This window comes from Choloepus didactylus, chromosome 23 (genome assembly GCF_015220235.1).
Source record: "Choloepus didactylus isolate mChoDid1 chromosome 23, mChoDid1.pri, whole genome shotgun sequence".
In the NCBI taxonomy this organism is placed as follows: Eukaryota; Metazoa; Chordata; class Mammalia; order Pilosa; family Megalonychidae; genus Choloepus; species Choloepus didactylus.
The window spans coordinates 29353679-29367146 of record NC_051329.1 but is presented as its reverse complement, the minus strand read 5'-3'; the positions used below and the strand labels follow the sequence as shown (position 1 = coordinate 29367146).

At 42.4% G+C, this 13468-nt stretch overlaps 1 protein-coding gene across 4 annotated transcripts in view; it reads left to right on the top strand.

Annotated features, from left to right (window-relative positions):
* PISD (phosphatidylserine decarboxylase) overlaps positions 1–13468 on the top strand; it is a 52996-nt gene that overhangs the window by 24414 nt on the left and 15114 nt on the right. The gene's annotated exons all lie outside the window — the stretch shown is intronic.

Here is a 13468-nt window from a genome sequence, read left to right as displayed (position 1 = left end):
ATTCAGAGTCATCACCCACAGCTGGGTGGGGTGCATTCCAAAGAAACACTCAGAGAAGTACAATCTAATCAACGCTGATAACGTCTGTCCACACAAGATTACATCAAAGGTAATGGCATTTGGGGGACACAATATATTCAAACTGGCACAACATTCATCACCAAAATCAATCCCTGACACCTTCATTACCACACACAAAAATAACAAGAATAATAATTAAAATGAAAAAGAGCAATTAAAGTAAAAAAGAATACTGGGGGCCTTTGTCTGTTTGTTTGTTTCCTTCCCCCATTTTTCTACTCATCCATCCATAAACTAGACAAAGGGGAGTGTGGTCCTTATGGCTTTCCCAATCACATTGTCACCCCTCATAAACTACATTTTTATACAATCATCTACAAGATTCATGGGTTCTGGGTTATAGTTGGATAGTTTCAGGTATCTACCACCAGCTACCCCAATTCATTAGAACCTAAATGGGTTGTCTATATTGTGCATAAGAGTGCCCACCAGAGTGCTCTCTCGGCTCCTTTTGGAATCTCTCTGCTCCTGAAGCTTATTTCATTTCCTTTCATTTCCCCCTTTTGGTCAAGAATATGTTCTCCATCCCACGATGCTGGGTCTACGTTCCTCCCCGGGAGTCATATTCCACGTTGCTAGGGAGATTCACTCCTCTGGGTGTCAGATCGCACGTAGTGGGGAGGGCAGTGATTTCACCTTTCAAGTTGGCTTAGCTAGGAGAGAGGGCCACATCTGAGCAACAAAGAGGCATTTGGGAGGAGGCTCTTAGGCACAATTATAGGGAGGCCTAGTCTCTCCTTTGCAGCAACAGTCTTCCCAAGAGCAAGTCCTGTGGTTGAGGGCTCAGCCCATCAAACCACCAGTCCCCAATGTCTGTGAGCACATTAGCAACCATTGAGGTGGGGCAGGCCAATACCCCTGCATTCTCCACCAGCTCCTCAAGGGGGCTCTGCATATTTTTTTTTCCTTTTTTTTTTTTTCCTTAACTTTTTTTTTAAATCAACTGTATAAAAAATAAAAAAAATGAAAAAATGAAAAAAAATGTACAATAAAAGAACATTTCTTAGAGACCGTAACAAGGGAGTAAGAAAAAGACAACTAACCTAAGATAACTATTTTACTTCCAACATGTTCCTACTCTACCCCAAGAAAGTAACCTAATATAGCAACATTTCTGTGAACTTGTTCCTACTATACCCATCAGAAATTAACAGACCATAGTCATTCCTAGGCATTCCCAGAATGTTAAATTTACCCATGATAGCTTATCTGTTCTTATTGGATTATCGTTCCCCCTTCCTTAATTGCTCTCTATTGCTAGTTCCCCTACATTCTACGTTATAAACCATTTGTTTTACATTTTTCAAAGTTCACATTAGTGGTAGCATATAATATTTCTCTTTTTGTGCCTGGCTTATTTCGCTCAGCAGTATGTCTTCAAGGTTCATCCATGTTGTCGTATGTTTCACGACATCGTTCCTTCTTATTGCCGTGTAGTATTCCATCGTGTGTATATACCACATTTTATTTATCCACTCATCTCTTGAAGGACATTTGGGTTGTTTCCATCTCTTGGCAATTGTGAATAATGCTGCTATGAACATTGGCGTGCAGATATCTGTTCGTGTCACTGCTTTCCGATCTTCCGGGTATATACCGAGAAGTGCAATCGCTGGATCAAATGGTAGCTCTATATCTAATTTTCTAAGGAACTGCCAGACTGACTTCCAGAGTGGCTGAACCATTATACAGTCCCACCAACAATGAATAAGAGTTCCAATTTCTCCACATCCCCTCCAGCATTTGTAGTTTCCTGTTTGTTTAATGGTAGCCATTCTAATCGGTGTGAGATGGTATCTCATTGTGGTCTTAATTTGCATCTCTCTAATAGCTAGTGAAGGTGAACATTTTTTCGCGTGTTTCTTGGCCATTTGTATTTCCTCTTCAGAGAACTGTCTTTTCATATCTTTTGCCCATTTTATAATTGGGCTGTCTGTACTATTGTCATTGAGTTGTAGGATTTCTTTATATATGCAAGATATCAGTCTTTTGTCAGATACATGGTTTCCAAAAATTTTTTCCCGTTGAATTGGCTGCTTCCTTACCTTTTTGACAAATTCCTTTGAGGTGCAGAAACTTCTAAGCTTGAGGAGTTCCCATTTATCTATTTTTTCTTTTGTTGCTTGTGCTTTGGGTGTAAAGTCTAGGAAGTGGCTGCCTAATACAAGGTCTTAAAGATGTTTTCCTACATTATCTTCTAGGCGTTTTATGTTACTTTCTTTTATATTGAGATCTTTGATCCATTTTGAGTTAATTTTTGTGTAGGGTGTGAGGTAGGGGTCCTCTTTCATTCTTTTGTATATGGATATCCAACTCTCCCAGTCCCATTTGTTGAAAAAACCATTATGGCTCAGTTCAGTGACTTTGGGGGCCTTATCAAAGATCAGTCGGCCATAGATCTGAGGGTCTATCTCTGAATTCTTAATTCGATTCCATTGATCTATATGTCTATCTTTGTGCCAGTACCATGCTGTTTTGACAACTGTGGCTTTATGATAAGCTTCAAAGTTAGGGAGTGTAAGTCCTCCCCCTTCATTTTTCTTTTTTAGAGTGTCTTTAGCAATTTGAGGCATTTTCCCTTTCCAAATAAATTTGATAACTAGCTTTTCCAAGTCTGCAAAATAGGTTGTTGGAATTTTGATTGGGATTGTATTGAATCTGTAGATGAGTTTGGGTAGAATTGACATCTTAATGACATTTAGCCTTCCTACCCATGAACATGGAATATTTTTCCATCTTTTAAGGTCTCTTTCTATTTCTTTTGGTAAAGTTGTGTAGTTTTCTTTGTGTAGGTCTTTTACGTCTTTGGTTAAGTTTATTCCTAGGTGCTTGATTTTTTTAGTTGCTATTGAAAATGGTATCTTTTTCTTGAGTGTTTCTTCTGTTTGTTCATTTCTAGCATATAAGAACATTACTGACTTATGTGCATTAATCTTGTATCCCGCTACTTTGCTAAATTTGTTTATTAGCTCTAGTAGCTGTATTGTCGATTTCTTGGGGTTTTCCAGATATAAGATCATATCATCTGCAAACAATGACAGTTTTACTTTTTCCTTTCCAATTTGGGTGCCTTTTATTTCTTTGTCTTGCTGGATTGCCCTGGCTGGTACTTCAGCACAATGTTGAATAACAGTGGTGATAGCAGGCACCCTTGTCTTGTTCCTGATCTTAGGGGGAAGGTTTTCAGTCTCTCATCATTGAGTACTATGCTGGCTGTGGGTTTTTCATATATGCTCTTTATCATATTGAGGAAGTTTCCTTCAATTCCTACCTTTTGAAGTGTTTTTATCAAAAAGAGATGTTGGATTTTGTCAAATGCTTTTTCAGCATCTATTGAGATGATCATTTGATTTTTCTCTTTTGATTTGTTAATGTGTTGTAATACATTGATTGATTTTCTTATGTTGAACCATCCTTGCATGCCTGGAATGAACCCCACTTGGTCATGGTGTATGATTTTTTTAATGTGTCTTTGGGTTCAATTTGCAAGTATTTTGTTGAGGATTTTTGCATCTATATTCATTAGGGAGATTGGCCGGTAGTTTTCCTTTTTTTGTAGCATCTTTGCCTGGTTTTGGTATTAGATTGACATTAGCTTCATAAAATGAGTTAGGTAGTGTTCCGTTTTCTTCTATGTTTTGAAAGAGTTAAGTAAGATTGGTGTCAGTTCTTTTTGGAAAGTTTGGTAGAATTCCCCTGTGAAGCCATCTGGCCCTGGGCATTTATTTGTGGGACGCTTTTTGATGACTGATTGGATCTCTTTGCTTGTGATGGGTTGGTTGAGGTCTTCTGTTTCTTCTCTGGTCTGTCTAGGTTGTTCATATGTTTCCAGGAAATTGTCCATTATCATTATCATTATCAGTGTCCTCTACATTATCCAGTTTGTTGCCATACAGTTGTTCATAGTATCCTCTTATACTTCTTTAAATTTCTTCGGAATCTGCAGTAATGTCTCCTTTCTCATTCATTGTTTTTGTTTATATGGGTCTTCTCTCTTTGATTTTGTCAGTCTAGCTAGGGGCTTGTCAATCTTGTTGATCTTCTCAAAGAACCAACTTTTGGTTTTATTTATCCTCTCTATTGTTTTTTTGTTCTCTATGTCATTTATTTCTGCTTTAATCCTTGTTATTTCTTTTCTTCTACTTGGTTTAGTATTGGTTTGCTGTTTATTTTCTAGCTTCTTCAGTTGATCCATTAGTTCTTTGATTTTGGCTGTTTCTTCCTTTTTAATATATACGTTTAGTGTTATAAATTTACCCCTCAGTACCGCTTTTGCTGCATCCCATTGGTTTTGGTATGTTGTGTTCTCATTTTCATTCGTCTCTTTATATTTAGCAATTTCTCTTGCTATTTCTTCTTTAACCCACTGATTGTTTAGGAGTGTGTTGTTTAACCTCCAGGTATTTGTGAATTTTCTAAGTCTCTGATGGTTATTGACTTCCTAATTGTATTCCATTGTGGTCGGAGAATGTGCTTTGAATAATTTCAATCTTTTTGAATTTATTGAGGCTTGTTTTATGTCCCAGCATATGATCTATTCTGGAGAAAGTTCCATGAGCAGTAGAGAAGAATGTGTATCTTGGTGATATGGGATGTAATGTTCTATATATGTCTATTAAATCCAATTCATTTATCAGATTGTTTAGGTTTTCAATTTCCTTATTGGTCTATCTATAGGAGAGAGTGATGTGTTGAAGTCTCCCACAATTATTGTAGAAACATCAATTGCTTCCTTTAGTTTTGCCAGTGTTTCTCTTATGTATTTTGTGGCACCTTGATTGGATGCATAAATATTTATGATTGTTATTTCTTCTTGTTGATTTGTCCCTTTTATTAGTATGTAGTGGCCTTCTTTGTCTCTCATAACATCCTTGCATTTAAAGTCTATTTTATCTGAGATTAATATTGCTACTCCTGCTTTCTTTTGGCTGTAGCTTGCATGAAATATTTTTTTCCATCCTTTCACTTTCAATTTCTTTGTGTCCCTGTGTCTAAGATGAGTCTTTTGTATGCAACATATTGATGGTTCATTTTTTTTTGATCCATTCTGCGAATCTATATCTTTTAATTGGGGAGTTTAATCCATTTACATTCAACGTTATAACCATGAAGGCATTTCTTGAATCAGCCATCTTATACTTTGTTTTATGTTTGTCATATGTATTTTTTCCCTCTCCCTGTTAATATCCTTTAATGTACCCATACTGAATCTCTTTAGTACTGAACCTTTCTCCATGTCTCTCCCTCCTTTCTTTGTTTCTCTGTCTGTAGGGCTCCTTTAGTATCTCCAGTAGGGCAGGTCTCTTGTTAGCAAATTCTCTCAGCATTTGTTTGTCTGTGAAAAATTTAAGCTGTCCCTCAAATTTGAAGGAGAGCTTTGCTGGGTAAAGTATTCTTGGTTGGAAATTTTTCTCACTCAGAATTTTGAATATGTCATGCCGCTGCCTCTCACCTCCATGGTGGCTGCTGAGTAGTCACTACTTAGTCTTATGCTGTTTCCTTTGTATGTGGTGAATTGCTTTTCTCTTGCTGCTTTCAGAACTTGCTCCTTCTCTTCCGTATTTGACAGTGTGATCAGAATATGTTTTGGAGTGGGTTTATTTGGATTTATTCTATTTGGAGTTCACTGGGCATTTATGATTTGTGTATTTATGGTGTTTAGAAGATTTGGGAAGTTTTCCCCAACAATTTCTTTGACTACTCTTCCTAGACCTTTACCCTTCTCTTCCCCTTCTGGAACACCCATAAGTCTTATGTTTGGACATTTTATATTATCTATCATATTCCTGCCGTCCATTTCTATTTTTTCAATTTTTTTCCTGATTCTTTCTTTTGTTTTTTTATTTTCCGTTCTGTCATCTTCCAGGTCACTGATTCATTGTTCAGCTTCCTCTAGTCTTGTGCTATGAGTATCCAGAATCTTTTTAATTTGGTCAACAGTTTCTTTAATTTCCGTAAGTTCATCTATTTTTTTATTTACTCTTGCAGTGTCTTCTTGATGCTCTTCTAGTGTCTTCTTGATGTCCTTTATATCCTGTGCCATGCTCTTCTTCATGTCCTTTATTTCCTGTGCCGTGGTCTCGTCGTTCATCTTTAGTTCTTTGATTAATTGCTCCAAGTACTATGTCTCCTCTGATCTTTTGATTTGGGTGCTTGAGCTTGGGTTATCTATGTCGTCTGTTTTTTTCATATGCTTTAAAATTTTCTGTTGTTTTTGGCCTCTTGGCATTTGCTTAAGTTGATAGGGTTCTTTTAGGATTTGTAGACTGATTGAAATCCTTATCTCTAATTTGTCAGATCTACAGCTTCATGGAGTACACTTTCTCTAACTAACCAGCAGGTGGCGTCCACGAGCCACCTGTTCCCCTCAAGCCAGTTCTCCCCCGCTTTGTCTTTGTGGTGGGTGGGGGAGTGAATCTTGTGGGGTCCAATTGGTGTACCAAACTTGTGTGTGTGTAGTTGGTGTTGCCCGCCCTGTATATGGGGCCTGTGTCTGGACAGTCAGGGAGCGGGGGCGGCTCTAACAATCAAATCTCCCTGGTGTTCCTGGAGTTTTAAAGCTGCTGCAATAGTCTAATCCTTCAGTTCATTCCTGCCACAGTTTGTCTCTGCTGCTGACCCACAAGTCCTTGGTATTGGCATATGGCCCCTGAGACTTGTGAGTGGGTCCCTCTTTCAGGCCGTGCACCCCCAGGTCCTCTGTTGAGGGATGACTGTGTTATGTCACAGGTGAGTGCCATCCCCCCAGGGCAGTTCTGGGCTGCAGTGCTGTGTAGGGAGACTCCCAGTCTGCTGAAAGGATGGCTGAATGGAGCATGTTAATTCACACTGCTCCGCCTTCCCAACTCTGGGACAACCAGCTGAGGGTGCAAGGAAGGCTAATGTCCACGCCCAAATTTTGTGGTGTTTGCGTTATTGGAAGCACTTCCGTCACATTGGGTTGTCTGGGGCAGCTCTGGGCTATGGGGCCAGCGACGGGCAGGAGTGTTTCCTGTCCACCAGGATGTTGGCTGTGAGCGGACACCCCCCTTTTCTTGGGAAGTTGTGGTGTTTAGTGAATTTTCTCAGCCACTGGATTATTGCCTTTTGTCTCAGAGCTCTCTTAGTTCTGCTCTTGTCTTGACCTGCCCAAATTGCAAGTCTTTGAGGCTTTCTGTATTGGGCTTCTTAGAGTAATTGTTTTAGAAAAAGAAAAAAAGATTTTAAAAAAAAAGGGGGCCCTCCTCGGAAGATCTAATGGGTTATTGAAATGCTAAGAGACAAAGCAATTAGGCCTTTAAAGAAGGGTCCAGGGGGCAGAGAGACGGTTTTTCTTCTGGATTTGCATATGAGCCTCAGTGCCTGAGCTCTGCCTTTCCCCTTTCTATGTTCACCAGAACTCCAAAAAGCCTCCGCTTTTATTTTTGGGTTTTTCTTGCTGTTTTTGCTATCCGTATCTCCTGTCCGCCGGGCTGGCTGCTCCCGGATTCTCTGGTGTCTGGTCTCAGTCTATTTATGATTGGAGTTTGTATCAGTAGAATGAGTTTCCGATAAGAGCCGCCACTGCAGTTCTCCCTCCTTGTTCCCAGCACTGACGGCCCCTCCTCCCACGGGACTGAGCCTGGCAGGGAGGGGCACAGGTCCCCTGGCCGCAAAAACTTGTAGATTTCGCTGATCTCAGCAGTTCCACGTGTTCATGAGTGTTGTATGAAGTATGCCCAAAGTCAGACTGCTCTGTGGTGTCCAGTCCACGCAGTTCCTGGCTTTCTACCTACTTCCCTGGAGGAGTAACTAAAACATACACCTCACCACTCCGCCATCTTGCCCCACCCCGGTCGATATAATGTTATGACAGAATGGTGGGAAACATCCACCACCACCACCACCCACCCTGCTTACTGTATGCCCATAGGTCATGGGCTTTATTTTTCATGCCTTCACTTCCTGTCCTTGATTTGTTTTCAATTGGATACAGCTATTTTGTATTTTGCCTTTTTTTTTTTTTTTTTACCTTGCACATACTGCTAGTTAGTGATGATTTTCCATGTATCTCTTTAAGTGGCTTACCACCACAGTTGGTTGTTGCTAACTGTTGATATTTGAGGCGGCCCCTGGGTGGCTTTGCCATTATGAATAATATCGCAAAGCCCATCTTAGCACAGGAAATCTTTTCTCAGGGTGTCTGCCTAGAGGTAAAATTGCTGCTGAAGGGCAAGGCACCTTATTGTTTGTGGTGTGTGTCTGCCTTCTAAAATGGTTATATCCATTTGTAGTCAGAATTGATGTATATGTGAACCAGCTTCTCCACACCCTTACCAATGCTGGATGTTAGTAGAACAAAAGTTATCGTAGGTGAGCATGATTCCTTCCTTCTGGTATTCACTCATTCAACAGACCTTGGAATGTTTTCTATATACCAAGCCCTGTTGATATGCTGGGGATCCAACAATGAGCAGAAACAGAGTTCCTGGCTTCAGAGAGCATCCCTTAAGTGGGTGAGACAAATAAGAAACAAAGGGACACATAGACTTGTCACATGGTTGAAATGCCACAAGAAAATTTAGGCCAAGGGCACAGGTGTCCCAGGGTAGGGTCAGCTGGGATGCTGCTTTCCTGAGGCAGCCAGGGGAGGAAGGCCTCACTCAGGTGCTGCATGAGCAGTGACTGTCGGAGGAGAGGAGACAAGGCAAGAGGGTATCTGCAGGAAGAATGGTCCAGGCTGAGGCCTGAGGTGGATGGGATGTGCTTGTCACTGTCCAGGAAGAGCAAAGAGCCTGTGGGGCCGGAGGCGCTGAGGGCAGAGTGGTGGAAGTGCTGGAGGAGGCCCATCACATGGGGCCTGTGAGTGAGGACTGAGCCTATGTGGTTCTGGCCAGACCACTCTGGCCATTGTGGAGCAAGAGCTGGGGCATGGGGACCCATTAGGGGCTCTGACAGGGTCCTGGCAAGAGGTGATAGTGGCTTGGACCAGGACAGGGTGGTGGAAGTGGGGAGAAGGATCTGGATGTGGTTGGAGGGGAGAGCAGACAAGATTTTACTGATGGATTGAAAAGGGGTGGGGTGGGGAGAGAAGTAGAAAATGACTCCAGGTTTGTTGACTTGAGCACATGGCAGGGTGGAGTGAGGTGGGGACACTGTGAATGAAATAGGGAAAAGCAGACTTTGTTACCTAATGTGGTTAAACATTTTCCCCACATTTATTCTCTGTCTATATTGGCACATTTATAGTGTCATTTGTAGATTTTTTTGCCCATTTATCTACTGTAGTCTTTGTTTTTCTTAGTTAGCTTTGAATAGTAAAGATATTAACTTTGAGCCTCTTTTTTTTACATTTTAGATCCATACTTTTTAACCTTTGGTGTCTTGAATATCTTTTAGGGTTGGACAGAAATTATGGATGTTCTCCTTTGAGAAAAACGTGCCTACGCACGAAATTTTGCTTATAATTTTAAAGGGACTCGAGTCCTTCAAGCCCATTTATGGATCCCAGGTTAAGAATGATTGGGGTAGATGAATCCTTAAATGGATGTTTTTCCTGTTACGTTGTTATTTCACAAAATAACGTGCCTGGAAAGGGGAGCTTGAAATCATTCTCTGTGTTTTTTGCTGAGTCTCAGGTGGAAGTTCCCATTGGACAGTATCCCCTTGCTGGTGTCATGCTCATTTTGGTTTAGTGGCTTCTGGCCTCCAGAGTGCTGTCCCTTCTCCTCTTGACTCAGGCTAGTCGCTCTGAGGCACCTCTCCTGAGGACTCTGATGGCCCCTGGAGGAGCAGAGCATGGGTAGCTGAGCCGCTCCTACAGGTCTCTTTTCAGGAACTCAGGGTGTCCTAGAAATGCTCCGAGTTCAGGGCCCAAGTACCTGCTAATTGGGCTCCTTCCGCCTGGCTTCCTTTGGCCTTGGGGAGCAGGGCTTTTGACCCAGGAGGCCTTTGTCAGAGCTGGCTTTGAGTGAACAGCACAAAGAGGGAGGAAGGGGGCAGCCAGGTGTGCCTGGAGCCATCAGGTCAGTCCTCTGCATTTGTGTGACAGTTGTGATTTCATACGTGCTGTCCTTTTGTTGCCATAAGTCATTAAATTATTGTTCAAGAGCTGAAAGCCAAATTTCTCACCGCTTCTTTGCCTCAAAATGACCTGTTGCTCTTCTGGAGGAGGCTGAGGAGGCTCAGGGCAGGTCTCAGCATGGGTGGGGGAAGGAGGGGTCCTTACTACCCGTCTGCATCTCCTGGGGATGCGTTGCCATTTCCCACCCACTGATCTTCTTACCCTACAAGCATTTTTCCATCTTTCCTGACCTCCTGCCTTACCCTCGGCCCCCAGCAAACCTGCTGACACTGATGGGTACTTCCCCCACTTCTTGCAAGTAGATGGGGGTGGGAGTAGAGTGAAGGTAAGTTTTCCGCGGATCCATGGGGGGAAGGAGGGGGTAGAGTTGGTAGCAGGTGGCTGCCAAGACCTTCCAGAAGTGAATTGGGGCTGTTGTAATCAGCGAGGGAAGGGTTCGCTGAACCTACCCCTCCACTGAGGGCCTGAACTGCAGGCCAGTTCAGTCCACCTGTCCAGTCACAGGCAGCCCTGCAGCTATGGCTCTCAGGGGACAGCTGTTTTAATCCTTATGGGATACCAAACTCCTCACTGGCAGGCCCAGAGGCAAAGGAGAGCATGTCCGAAATGCATCTCTGGGTGGCCACAGAGCAGGCCCCTCCTGGACGGGCAGTTTGGAGGCTAGAGGGTTCTAGCCCGTGGGAGTGGGCCCTGACCGCCTGTATCTCCTGTCCATCCTCTAGGTCTGGTGGAATGAGAACCTTGTTTCTGGAGGAGCATGTGTTCCTTGTTCCCTGCCATACCGTCTAAATGTTAGATATACAAATACTCCAAAGTTTGAGTCAAAATTTGTAGTACGTCTTGTGAGGGAACAAAAAGCTCTCAACTTCATTGGAATCAAGAACGGCATGCACCGGCTAAGGGGAGGTTTCATGCTTTATCAAACTTCAGAAGAATGGGTCAAAAAGTTTACCTCCTAACTAAGCCAAATCATTATCAGAATGGGAAAGGGGATTTTTCATTCACAATAGAGATGTCTGTGACATTTGCTGCTTCATGTTTGTCTGTAAAAAAGGGAGCAAAGGAATTTTCAGGGTCTTCAGTTGTAGGTTGTGGCCATCTCAGAAATAAAGTAGCGTCTGCTGTGAGCCCCAACTACTACAAAGGAGGGTCCCATTCAGAGTGAGATGAGACCAGGGTTATATTAATCATGACTGTTAACAGTTAAGGGTTAATGAGAAATTTTTAATGTTAAATAAATTATTCCTTAAAAAGGGGGAACAAAAAAACTTCATTAATATTTCTTAAGTAGAAGAATGGAAGGTTGGGTGGCATCTATAAACCTAAAACTGAGTAATGTCAGATCCTTGGGTTTTTGGTTAACATCCAGATGACTTGAATTCTATGCAGGATGAACCTGTAGAGCCCCAGATCTGTTGACAAACTCCCCTTGGTCTCTACTATGTCCTAGTTGGGAGGTGTCCTTTCTTTCTTGACTGCTGGGACCAGAGGACAGAAGAGCGTGTGGTGAAAGTTGGGCTGATGGGAATACTGGCCAGCGTGGCAGCTATAAATCAAGCGTTGGCCCCCAGAGGTGAATCCACGGGGATGGGAGGGACTGTGGCTCCAAAGCCTGCCTTGGTGGGCATTGATTGGCCTTGCTCATTGTGAGCACTGGCACTGAGTCCAGAGCTGGGCATGCCTGGGTGATGTGCAAGAAATGGTTACTCAAGAGGTCCTGAGCGCCTTCATGTGAAGCAGCAGCCATGGGTGCAGTGGGTACACCAGAAGGGCAGCTTGTTCAGCCAAGCACTCATGTGGGGAATCTGGTCTTGGGTTTTTCTCCCTAGTAATACAACTTAGAGGTTTTTCTATGTAAAAGCAAAGCACAGAAAAGCAAAGTCTACCAGTTTGTTCAAAGCAAAGTCTTCCAGTTATTTTATTGTGAACACTTAAAAAAATCAATTAGTTTTATTGTGGTAACACACATATATGTAGCATAAAACTTGACATTTTAACCATTGTAAGTGTACAGTTCGGTGGGCTTTAATTACATTTACAATGTTGTGCTACCACCACTACCTTCCATTACCAAAACTTTTTCATCACCCCAAGCAGAAATTCTGTACTCATTAAGCAATAATTCCCCATTCCCCACTCCCCACACCCCCACGCCCCACTCCTGGTAACCACTCCTCTATTTTCTGTCTTGATGAATTTGCTTATTCTAGATATTTTATGTAAGTGGAATCATACAATATTTGTCCTTTTGCATCTGGCTTTTTTCACTCAGTATAATGTCTTCAAGGTTCATCCATGTTGTCGCATGCATCCCAGAACTTCATTCCTTTTTATGGCTGAATAATATTCCATTGTATGGTATACCACATTTTGTTTATCCATTCATCTGTTGATGGATACTTGGGTTGTTTCTTTCTTTTGGCTATTGTGAATGCTGCTGCTATGAACATTGGTGTACAGGCATCTATCTGAGTCCCTGCTTTGGATTCTTTTGGACGTATAAGGAGTAGAATATTGTTAGCATTTTGAAAAGAGTAGAAAAGTTGAGAGAATAGAGAATAACCCATATACCCACCACCTCGATTTAACAGCTGTTAATGTGTTGTCATATCTGCCTGTTCTATGTGTGTGTATATATATAATTTTTCTTTGAACCATTTGAAAGTACACAGCAGTCATTAGGAAACTTCACTCCTGAGTTCTTTAGCAGCCTCTGGGCTTTCTAACCACCCGGCTTTGTTGTTTGTGTGGCCCCCAGAGTGGTCTTGGGAGCAGTGGTAGAAATCAGGCCTTGGAGCCAGGGGTCCCTGGGCTTGCATTGATGCTCATCTCCTGCATCAGCACGACTTCGTTATTTCTAGCCTCAAAAAATGTATGGCACAGTATTCAATTCCTGAGAAGGAATAAGGACAAATCAACCCCCAAACCCACATGTTCCCCCCGGCCCCGTTCTTGCCCACCGGCTGCACTCAGCACACCCTCCGTGCTGCAGCGTACAGGACCCTGAGCAATATCAAGCACATTGTGCACGCTTTAAAACTTTATATATAGCTTTATTCTCCTCTCTAAACAGGGCCACCATTAACTTCCTTATAAAGTTGTTGGGGAGTTAAATGAGATGATGTATTGCCTGAGCCCATGGTGACAGGGTGCAGACCCCTGGTACAGTTTTACTGCTTACCTGATAGGTGATGAGACTACAGTTGTTGACGGTAAAATGGGCATATGGTGAAATTGGCAGGAAGTAAATCCTCCCTGGAACAGGCAGCAGGGGCCAGCTGTGTTGTCAGAGAACTTTGAATCGTTCTAGGGCAGGAGGAGCTCTCTGAGGGTCTCTGGGTCGCT